The sequence below is a fragment of the Centrocercus urophasianus genome, unplaced genomic scaffold (genome assembly GCF_019232065.1).
Source record: "Centrocercus urophasianus isolate 14NV4802_14NV808 unplaced genomic scaffold, USGS_Curo_1.0 seq_10, whole genome shotgun sequence".
In the NCBI taxonomy this organism is placed as follows: Eukaryota; Metazoa; Chordata; class Aves; order Galliformes; family Phasianidae; genus Centrocercus; species Centrocercus urophasianus.
Genome location: NW_024884142.1, coordinates 86,751,668 through 86,758,992, shown reverse-complemented (window position 1 = coordinate 86,758,992; position 7,325 = coordinate 86,751,668).

The window sequence follows — 7,325 nt, the reverse complement described above, 5'->3', positions numbered from 1 at the left end:
TTCACAACGACACGTTCCATGAGAGATTTGAATACCTTTACATCCCTTGTAAAGGTATTCAAATCATTTGAAGGGATGAATCTTTGTGACTTGTGGGTAGGAAGATGATTCTGACATTCCAAAGCCCTGCTCTCTGCTAAATTGTTAGATCCTGAACGTGTCCTTTATTAGTATATCTGTGAAGCAGCAACACTATAATTGGAGCAAAATTTGTGCCGCAGATAAACGTGTGCAGATGCTTAGTGTCTTACAGGATGGCCTCTAGTTTCCTGGGAGCAGTGGTTTGGACAACTGCAGAGCGGGAGGCCTGCCGTGCTGCCAGAAGGACCCTGCCAAGCTCTGGTAACCCTGGTGACAGTCCTGTCTTGGTAGTTAGACATGTGCATAACTCCTCCTTCGTGAGGTAAGTGAGAAGCCCTGTCTAGCAATGGCACAGATTTGTGCCAGTTTTCTTTATACTGTCACTTTCGTATTATAGTTTAGTGAGGGGGATTTTCAGGGTGGTGTGATTTGTTTGTTTTTAAAGATATCTGCTTGTTTAGCAATTGTGGTCTTAGTGTACACTGAATACATACTGGCACGTGAAGCTGGGATTCAGGCTATGTTTTCTTGTCTCTGAGTGTTTCATACAGCTATGAGGACAGAAGGTGGAGACAGAGTCTGTTTCACTAATTTGATCAGAACTCCAATTGTTCAAATACACTCCTGTATGGGATGGAGTACTGTAGCAAGACTACAGAAGCAGTGAACACTTACAGGTATATTGTATACTTGTATATAATTGTGAAAGCAAATAATGATCCACTTGACCTGCCTGCAGTGCTGGCACTGGGGGATTTTTATGTTCTGTGATAGAACTTATTTTGAACAAATGGCCTTCTATATTAACTGTAAAGTTACTTGCGTTGTACGAAGGACAAAATCTCCTTGGCTATTGGATTTCCTTCTTGTGTTCAGAGGCTGCTTAGCCTTGGTGACCAAGCTGCTTGTGGCTGGCATAAATTCAGAATGTGCAGGAGCGGTAACAGGGCCAGCTCTCCTGTGAACTTGAATAAACTCAATTCCAGTCACATTAACATGCTTCAGATCACAGAAAATGGAAAACCTATTAGGTAACAGAAAGTCCTGTGTTGCTAAATAGTTGTTGCTGGCCTTTAAGGAACCACCTAAGGTATCTGATGTGGAAACCACCTGCGTGTGTCACCTGTCTTGCAGCAGCCACTTTTCTTCACCACTGGAATCTGCTGCAGTTAAGCTCATGGAAGTATCTATGATGTTAGGACATGCTTTCATTCGAGTAAAGACTAGGGTAGTCTTCTAGTAAATCAGCACACTGCTTCCTTGTGTAGCAGCACACAAATTAAGGGCTGGTCTGTCAGATTTCTCAGGCTGCCCTTGCTTATCTAGCATCATTTGGGTCTCTGTCTCTGAGATCTGGAAGTAATAAACTGCACTGATCCACATACATTCCTTCATGCTGGTGGATATCTCTGAGAGGATAAAATTAGATCAGCAGGAGAAACTCCTTGCATTCCTTGCAGAACTTTGGAGAAATGTGGGGAATAGAAGCCTTGACAAATGTGGATATTGGCTGCACTGTATTTGAAATTCATATTTAAAGCCACTGCACATTCTTTACTGTGCTTTTTATAAATCCCTTTGGCAGAAAGCCTAAGCAAATGGCCCAGCTGGAGTTACTGATTGCAGCTCCCAGAAGCCATATTTGCTGAGATCCAGTGCCTCCTATTTGCCTTGCCTTGCTCAGTTGGAATGGCTGCTACCCTATGCCTCATCTCCTGCAAAGCCCTTGCTTACATTCTAACAGCTTCTTTGGAATGTGAATCCTAAGCAGTCTGATGGTCAATGTGAATAAGCCCTGCAGAGTGGTTGATGGGATTCTTTGTGACACAGCTGAGGACATGAGATCTGAAAAGCTAAAGAAGTGAGCCCTGTGATATAATATCTGTGATATTTGTGCAATTCAGTTGAGTTTTGCAAAGACTAAGTTCCTTTCATAGTAGAGAGTACAAAAAAAAGCAACACACAGCTGGGCTTCTTTAGACGCTACCTAGCTCTGTGCCAGTTTGGGTGTATGTACAGATTAAGCTCTATCTAGTTTACCTGCCCTCTTCAACCTCCATTTAGGTGTTGAGGATGTGTTGTAGTTTCTCATTCGCGTGTGTTCATACCTTGTCTTCCTTTGGCTTTTCCTATGTGCTGAGCCAAGAGCAGATCTCTTGGCTAAGTTTCTATGTGCTTAAGTGCAGCAGAAGGCTGTATTCTGTCTGTCTCTTCACAGAAATCCACTCCCTGAAGCTTTGCATACCCACAGGTAACTAACAGCACACCGAAAGCTGTTCTGTACCTTTTAAATCTTTTAAATAAATGGTTTTCAAGAAGCTGGGCTAATCTTAAGGCCTGCAGTGGATCACAGATAACTGTTCCCTTGACTCCTACCAAAAGTAATGTGAGAAGCACAGGAAGATATGGGGAGAAGATTTTTTTTTTTTTCTTTTGTCACTAATGTGAATGCAATTCCACTGAGTTCAGAGAAAATACTTTTTTGTCTCTGAACTGCAACAGTGCAAGGAAACATACACTTTAATTCCATATGATGGCCAAAGCTGTAGCTTTCTAAGAGGACAGGTGCCCATCTTCTTTAAGTGGCTCTGCAAATTCTTCTCCTGTCTAATCTGGACAAGACTTTTTGGAAGGGTTTTGCTTGTCATCTGTCTATAACAGCTGCAAGTGCCTGTTTCAGATATTTCAGAGTTGAAGTTCTTTCTCTCTGAGGGCAGCTGTCAGCCAGATCAAACTGGAAAGAAAATGGTTGAACATGAAGGCGCTGAAATTTGGGTCATATAATAGAACATTATTCTCTCTAATTTCTCACTTTGTGGATTATCTCCTAACTCTTGCTGGATATCTGACATCTTGTTGGTTAAGCCATAGCATCCCAGCTGCAACAAGTGCAGGTTCCCAAATGTTTGTGTTCAGATACAGAGTTCCTGGGTTATCTTTATTTGTCAGCAGAATTGGTAAGAATTTGTTGTTTGGAGAGAATGTATAGAAAGATCAGCTGTCTGTCTATTGCATATACTACAATTAGCTTTTAATTCCATTGATGAAAGAATGAATGTGATTCTCTGATGTAACTGTTGGGGTATTTGAAGCTGCTTTTCCCTGTTCACAATGCCTCATTACTGATTTTTCAACCAGGGACCTGCAGTGTGGTGACTATGGATTCCTGGTTGACAGCAAACTTTGTTGTCTTTGTAGGGAAGGATTTGTTCTCTTCTATGGCAGCTCAGTTCCTGATGCCTTAGGGAAGTTCTGGTGTAGCTGATATTCTTAGGTTTGAATGGATTGAAATTGCTACCTCAAGACCAACTTTTATGGTCAGTGGAAAGCAAAAGTCTGGTGTTGAGTAAGGACTTCATTAATGCTGCAAGCTAAGCTTATTTCCAGCCTCAGTTTCCTCCCTTCGAAGGGCAGGTGTCAAAATGATGGAGCTGGATTCTTCATAGTGATGCCTAGCAATAGAACGAGAGGCAATGGGCACAAAGTGGAACACAAGAAGTTTCATACAAACGGGAGGAAAATCTTTGTGAGAGTGACAGAGCACTGGAAACGACTGCCCAAACAGGCTGTGAAGTCTCCTTCCCTGGAGATATTGAAAACCTACCTGGACACATTTCTGAGTCGTGTATTCCAGGGGACCCTGCTTGAGCACATAACTACCACAGCCTATTGTATAACACAGATGTGATAAGTGTCATTTTAGGGCCTTAGAACACTTTTGTCTTTATGACTACAAACTGAAGATTAAGTTTTGAAGTAGAATAGGATTTCTGAGAAGTCACAGGGCAGTGGTTGCAGTGTCTGATACCTTTCACCTCTCTGTATTAGATCTCCATAATATTCAAGTAGGAATGTGTGGGACAGTAACCAGCCAAGGAGAGATGGAAATGGTTCATATCTGTTTCTAGACTCGGTGGCTAATTAAATGCTGGTTAATAGCTAATGAAAATGACAAAAACAATCTTTAAAATGGAGCTCCAGAAATCTTACGTGCAGTATAAGGGACTCCTGCAGGTAGAATCAGAGTCAGTTGCCATCTCAAACCATTACTGCTGTGTGGTTGTGAACCTCCAATTTGTATGTAGTGAGACAAAGGGGTGAAGGTTTGTGATAGAAGTCAGTGACTGTTTTTAGTAGGTATCTGTTTTGCTTCTCAGATGTTTTTAAAAAAAAAAAAGTCGCAGTAGAGGAAGGCTCAGAGCAGAGGGAAGATTGATTGATTTCTTTATTTTTGGCACACAGCTCTTCTTTCTATATGAAAATTCTTCTATGCATTTACTGTTGATTTATATTTGGCTTTTCAGATCAGTTGCCTTTGTTATAGTCAGCTGTGCTGAAAGGTAAAGCACCAACTGGTTTCAAGTGAAGGTGTTTCATGTTAAGACTTTGAATTTTATATTTTTTCTTGCCCAAGGCAAATCAGCTGCATTTTGATTTTTCTTCATCTATACCTGTAGAGAAATTAAACCAGCAGCTATCTTCAAAAAATAGAACAGAAAATGATTTAGAGAATTGCTAAGAACAGTAATTTGGTTGGAGGCAGAAGATTATTTTTATTTTTTTCTACGACAAGGCTCTCACTTTAAAGAATGGAGTTGGCTTTTCTTACTCTTCCATGTTTTACATCTTTTCAAAATTATTTCTGAAATAGAACCTGCTTATTCCTTGGGAAGCACATAAATAGAGAACTAATTGTTTCGTGCCTCTAGGAGGACTCATTTGGGCAATAATGGCTGTTAGTTTTCCTAACAGGAAAAAAACGTAATGGTGAGGTTAAGAGAATTGATATCTGTGTTCTGCAGTGGGTTCTGCTGCATAGTTTTGCATGAGATATTACTTAATCTGTCTCTTGTTTCTCTGGAACATGAAGGGTTCTTTCTGATTACTGTAAAAAGCTTAAACAGCCACGAAAAAACCTGTGGGTGATATAAACGAACAGTGAGACAAAAAAGTATGGACAGAGCTCATCTCCCTCGATGCTGCATGAGAACTCCTAGAACTCAGGAGCTGCAAATATGTTTTCATCCAAAATCACCCCAGCAGTGCAGACTTGGTTGAAAATTAGCTTAGTAACTGCAGGAAAATAAATTCTTAGACTACATCCTGAAAAATTAACCTCTGCACTCTGAGCAGAGGTGAGAAAGCAGCGATGGCCTTATAGCCCCAGGAAGAATGGAAATGCTTAGGCTCAGCGGGAACGGAGCTGCAGCCCAAGTGTCTTATTCCTGAAATTGTTCTGAGGGAGGGCTGCTGTCCAGAAAGCAGAGAGAGGTGGAAGGTGGGCCAGGCCTTTCAGATCCCTTTGGACAGGGAGAGACTGACATCATTTATCCTAAGTACTTCTGGGCAGAACATATTTGCATCCCCTTTTGCCACAGGGATCTAGGAGTGAAGCATCTTGAAAAGGAAGGAAAGGGTATTTTTCTGGTAGCCAGCATCAGCAGGATGGGCAGAAGTTGGTTTTGCATTGGATGTGGACTGGATGCCAGTGCCAGATCAGGGACAGAGAGGAGTTTTTGGGGCACAGGTTGTGCATTTTTTCACCTGTCTCCTCCTCTGTTCCTGCCCCTAGGGCCAGTCCGTCCCCCAGACCAAGGGGCTGCAGCTGTTGAGCAAGGCAGACAGCTGGATCCCAGCACAGGACACGGTCTGCCCCTCAGCCCTGAGGCACAGTAGACAAGGTGAAGCAGTCTGGTTTTTTTTCCTTGCACCTGTTTTGTGCTGTTGAAGCAGTCACAAATCAGTTTTCACATATAGTTGAGATTGTCATTTTGATGTTTGATTCAGTAGCTGAGTGGTTGTGTATGGTTTGGTCTTCCTGCATTTCTATTCACATTTTCTTTGTGCTGTACTCTCTTTGCAGTGATCGTGTGCTGTTGTTTGTACCATTTGAGTGGTGCGAAATGGTGTGAATCTACCACGTGGGGGTTATCCTTAAGGAGATGGAAATTTGTCAGTTAAATAGAATATCTCATTGTTCCTCCCATTTTCAAAACTACAGCTATTAACCAGACATTATTATTATTATTATATTATACTCAGTTATTAAAAACAGGGAGCATGAGCATCCTTCTAAACATCTTAAAATCCAGTCAGGAGGGGATTCTGAAGACAAGTTCAAACTACATCTAGCAAGGGGAACGAGCTGTCGCAGCCCAGATTAGTTTCCAGATAACCAGTGCCAATCATAAGGGGACTACATTTTCTGGTAGCATGGGCATAACACCACCAAGGCTGTCTGGCACTGCACAGGATAGTTCTTCCACACAAAGAGAACTAATCCTAGCAAGACAGTTTTGGTGTGACTTATGTTCCTTCAAGTGCTATCGCAGCAAGGCAAACAAATGGCATCATTTCTCAGTGTTTTCAAATAAACAAGCCTGAAATCAATATGAATTTATTCCTTGTCTCTTCCTACAGCTGCTAGAGAGATGTTTCCACTCCTCTTACAGATGAGAATGTATCTTCATGTAATGCACGTTATGTATTGTACTTGCTTCAAAACAGTGTGTGCATTTGATTGACTGCCTTGAGCAGACATGTCCTTCCCTTTGCTGATGTGGTGATGAATGGGGCCCCTCAAGCACTGTGATGCTGGACTTAACAGATTTAATTTTTCACTAAATGATGGTTGAAATTCCTTTCTGGTGTAAACAGTGTGGGGTCTATTCACACTGTTTTTAACTCACACTCTGAGTAAGCTTGACTTTTTCGCTTGATGTGAACGAAGTCTTGTTTAACTGCAGAAGGTATACAGACAGCATTCAGTAGCTTGGATTTTCAGGATTTCATGATTTGTAGTTTGAAAATTAGAAGTCAAATTTGGTTGTAGTGGGAGCTAGTTTTGCTGGAGTGTATGAGAAAGTGATGATTTAAAATGTTTTTCTGTGCCAGAAACAAGTACACTCCATCCCCTAACTGAAGTTCTTTGAAAAGTAAGTTCTGCTTATTTTCAGTGGCATTGCTCTGGCTTTGAAATTCTCATCTGGACTCTTCACAGTCTGTAACACCTGAAAAGCAGGGCTGAGGTCACCTACTTCTGTTTTCAGTGAGGAATAGGTGTATGCTTTGAAGCAGCTTAAGGAGAAATAGTAATTTCATTGAGTGGGGATTTTAGAACTACGGTCCAGAAATGGAAGTTTCGCCAAGAAATGGCCCTTCAGCAGAACAAAATGCTTTAAGCATCATCATATTCTGAGTTCTCCTCGAGGATGTAGCTTCTATTTCAGAGAGCCTTATTCCCC